Source organism: Thunnus albacares, chromosome 5 (genome assembly GCF_914725855.1).
Source record: "Thunnus albacares chromosome 5, fThuAlb1.1, whole genome shotgun sequence".
Lineage (NCBI taxonomy): Eukaryota > Metazoa > Chordata > Actinopteri > Scombriformes > Scombridae > Thunnus > Thunnus albacares.
Window position 1 is genome coordinate 36,401,337 of NC_058110.1, and position 4,916 is coordinate 36,406,252.

Sequence of the window (4,916 nt, forward strand, 5' to 3'; positions counted from 1 at the left end):
AATGAGGACGGGCTCAGGTTGAAGCTAACAGTCCTGATGAACATGAGCTCAGCTGAGTCACATGACATTAATTCAGCCTTTTATATGGTGGAGAATGTTCACAAGTCTCTACTACTGCCAAACTCTAAACTACAGCACAATGCTAATAAATGCTAATAAATGCTAATGAATACATGTCTAAAGCTACAGGAGCATGCAGTGCTAACTGTTGCTAATGTTCAGCAAAGCCTACAGTAGGTGTAACAAGCAAACAAGTGCAGTTAAAATAATATCTGATATTTGATGTTCCACACAGAGAACGAAGAGAAGCTTGTAGATACTGAACAGTTTCTTTCAATAAGTAGCCAAACATGCTAAACATTAGCCTGCTAAAAGATTAAACAGCAATGTAAAAGCCTCTTGAACCTTCTTTTATTTACTGTTAAGTACGTTTTCAGTTAGAAAATTAGATTTAGTGCATTTAGTTGCAGCTTTTTCAACATTTCACTGAAGCTGCTTAATTCCACTAAATGGAAATATTATAAATGTTCATGAGTTTATAAAAAATTCTTCAAATTTTATTCTGACATATTTGCCATCTTTGGAAAGTTTGGGATCCCTCTAAAATTTAGAAAAAGTTCAGTGTTTAAACAAAACGTCCTGTTTGTGTAACAGTGAGTGTTGCAGCTTCTATTAGAGCTGAAGTTTAAACACCAGACAGTCTGAATCAGTTGAAACAGATTCTACACACACATGAAACTGATGGATTGACTTCTGGATTATTTTGTAGTGAGTTTTATCTGCTGGCATCTGGATCGCCTCCTGCTGGCTGCTGTAGTACAGGTCATAAATAAGCCCCGCCCCCTCCATGTTAGTGGATGGGTCAAACTACAAAATCAAACTACACGTCAAACACATTTTTCTCAAAGTTATGTTATAGTTATAGTTATAGTCTGTTATTTTAGGTCGTTCTTATCACGCTGATGTTTGTCCAACTGCTCGTTTTTCTGATCAGTTTGTTTTTAATTAGTTATTTGATGACATCATGATCGACAGCTCTGACAGCTGCTCTCAAACCTCGACGGCAGCGTGGCGGCTGAGGGGGGGTGTGTCCCGCTGCCCGACTCTACTGCGCAGACTCCGGTTCCAAATTACGTCACATGAGCAAGATGGCCGCCACTCCTGAAAAGGAGATTATTTTGGCTTCACTTTTGCACAGCGGCAGGAAGTGGAGACGCATCGGCCATCTTTATATAAAAGTCAGCTGCTCTGTGTTCACGTCACGTAACCATGGTGACGACGGTGATGGGTTATAACGTTATACCAGCACATCTCTAGTTGCACTCTGTCATATGTAACTGTTACCATGGTAATAATAATAATACTTTATTATTCTCTTGACTGACGGTGTGAACCCTCCACATCTGTATGTTCCATGTTTGATTCACACCTGTCAGGTTTTACATGTTTCTGTTTTTACTACAAGAATAATTCTCTTCATACATGATTGTCACCACATCGTAGTTACGAGAGTCAAAGTGCTTCGTGATGACATCATCAGGTAAACAGGAAACAAAGGTCGAGCTGTTGGTTCAGGCCTCATGAAGACGCAGTCGTACCAACAGATTCCTTCTTCAGAGGAACCAACCAGCGACTTGAGAACATTTTATTAACATAACATTTAACATTTGGATCATTTTATTGTTGTGTTGCAGCTGTAATATTCTCTCCTCTAATGTCTCGGTGACGTCACATGATGCCTCTCATATCAGTCACTTTGCTTTAGAAAGACGGTTTTCAGCCTCTAACTTCATGTCAAAGCGTTTCCTCTTTATTTTTGTCACAGCGCTGCTCTGATGACGCGTCATATTAAATCTTTCTTATTGTCTTTACTGCTGAAATTGAACTTATTATGTTTTGTCTGTGTAGATTCTGGCCAACAGGTCGCCTCATATGGACGTTTTTAGGGGTGTCGATGAAGCTGAACGTTCAGGAGACGTTCATCAGACTGAAAGCAGAGATTAAAAAGAGTTTGAGGTGTTAAGAGAGATGAAATGTTGAAAAGTCTGAGAGGTTTAGGAGAAGAACATGAAAATGTTCTTGCATGAGGCCCAACGTCTATAATGCTGATTAATGTTTCTTTAATAAACTACTGTGGGTTAATTGCAGCATGTTGTTGGCTGTAGTGCAGCAGAATATATATTAATATAAAAGTGAGATCTTGTCAGACATGATATAATCTGTCTGAGATGCAGGATGATCAGCACTACAAGGATCAAAATCATTGTCATCCAATCAGAGGAGGAGGCAGCTCCCATCAATCACTGCAGTTTAACTGGCAGTTAAAGAGAGCCTCATAATGATGCAGCTGTAAAACTGATGGACTATCAGTCGTGATGGATGTTACAGAAGAGACGTCTGATCTGGTGTCAGGATGACAGACTGAAGAACACCTTTACTGTTCTACATCTCATATATATGTATGTATATCTCAGTATGATCTGGTACAGAACTTCCCTAACCCCTAACCCTAACCCTAACCCCAAACCCTAACCCTAATCCTAACTCCTAACTCCTAACCCCAAACCCTAACCCTAACCCCTAACCCTAACTCCTAACCCTAAGCCCAAACCCTAACCCTAACCCTAACCCCTAACCCTAACTCCTAACCCCTAACTCTAACTCCTAACCCCAAACCCTAACCCCTAACCCTAACTCCTAACCCCTAACCCCTAACCCTAACCCCTAACTCCTAACTCCTAACTCCTAACCCTAACCCTAACCCCTAACCCTAACTCCTAACCCTAAGCCCAAACCCTAACCCTAACCCTAACCCCTAACCCTAACTCCTAACCCCTAACTCTAACTCCTAACCCCAAACCCTAACCCCTAACCCTAACTCCTAACCCCTAACCCCTAACCCTAACCCCTAACTCCTAACTCCTAACTCCTAACCCTAACCCCAAACCCTAACCCCTAACTCCTAACCCCTAACCCTAACTCCTAACCCCTAACCCTAACCCCAAACCCTAACCCCTAACCCCTAACTCCTAACCCCTAACCCTAACTCCTAACCCTAAACCCTAACTCCTAACTCTAACTCCTAACCCCTAACCCCAAACCCTAATCCCTAACCCTAACTCCTAACCCCAAACCCTACTCCCTAACCCTAACTCCTAACCCTAAACCCTAACCCCATCCCTTAACCCTAACTCCTGACCCTAACCCCTAACCCTAAACCCTAACCCTAACCCCAACCCTAACCCTAACCCCAACCCTAACCCCTAACCCTAACCCCTAACCCAAACCCTAACCCCAACCCTAACCCCTAACCCTAACCCCTAACCCAAACCCTAACCCCTAACCCTAACCCCAACCCTAACCCCTAACCCTAAACCCAAACCCTAACCCCAACCCTAACCCCTAACCTTAACCCCTAACCCTAACCCCTAACCCAAACCCTAACCCTAACCCTAACCCCAACCCTAACCCCTAACCACATCCCTTAACCCTAACTCCTGACCCTAACCCCTAACCCTAAACCCAAACCCTAACCCCAACCCTAACCCTAACCCCAACCCTAACCCAAACCCTAACCCCTAACCTTAACCCCTAACCCTAACCCCTAACCCAAACCCTAACCCCTAACCCTAACCCTAACCCCAACCCTAACCCTAACCCCAACCCTAACCCCAAACCCTAACCCTAACCCCTAACCTTAACCCTAACCCCAACCCTAACCCTAACCCCTAACCCTAACCCCTAACCCCTAACCCCTAACCCAAACCCTAACCCCTAACCCTAACCCTAACCCCAACCCTAACCCTAACCCCAACCCTAACCCCAAACCCTAACCCTAACCCCTAACCTTAACCCTAACCCCAACCCTAACCCTAACCCCTAACCTTAACCCCTAACCCTAACCCCTAACCCAAACCCTAACCCCTAACCCTAACCCTAACCCCAACCCTAACCCTAACCCCAACCCTAACCCCAAACCCTAACCCTAACCCCTAACCTTAACCCTAACCCCAACCCTAACCCTAACCCCTAACCCTAACCCCTAACCCCTAACCCCTAACCCTAACCCCTAACCCTAACCCAAACCCTAACCCCTAACCTTAACCCCTAACCCTAACCCCTAACCCAAACCCTAACCCCTAACCCTAACCCTAACCCCTAACCCTAACCCTAACCCCAACCCTAACCCTAACCCCTAACCCTAACCCAAACCCTAACCCCTAATCCTAACCCTAACCCTAACCCCAACCCTAACCCCTAACCCCAGCCCTGCAGCCAGAGTCATAAAGAAGCTCAACATCATGGAGTCAGTCTGGGATCAACATGAAGAGACAGAAGCAGCAGAAGAAGATGCAGAACAACCAACCTGCCGAGTAGCTGAAACACTGAGAACTGCTGCTGATTTAAATATTGATTAACTTTCTGCTGTTTACTGAACTTTAGATCAAGTTAACTGATCAATAACAACTATTAAAAACCTCCTCATTTTACTGTTACTGTATATATATATATACATACAATGTGTACTCCAGTTTAATGAATAATCCAAAACACTGGTTCTCAACCTGGGGGCCCCGACCCCACCATGGGTCACCAGAGCTTCATGGGGGGTCGTGAAGCTCTTTTGATTTTAAGGGGTTTAAGATTAAAATATATTGTTTGTCTGAACATTTAATTAATTTCTTTGAAGAAAACAATGAAATATAATTGTTATCTTTAAAGTTAATATTGTTATTTAAGATATAAACTTCTTGTTGCTGATTATGTTTGTTTTCACGTTGCTGAAGCAGCGAACAAACACTGAGAATCAACTTTACAGTCGAGAAGGAGAATCTAACTTCCAATATGAAATATATCTACATCTTTATAGATTATGGAATTTTTAATGAGGGAAGGAAGGAGGAGATGTCATTTTA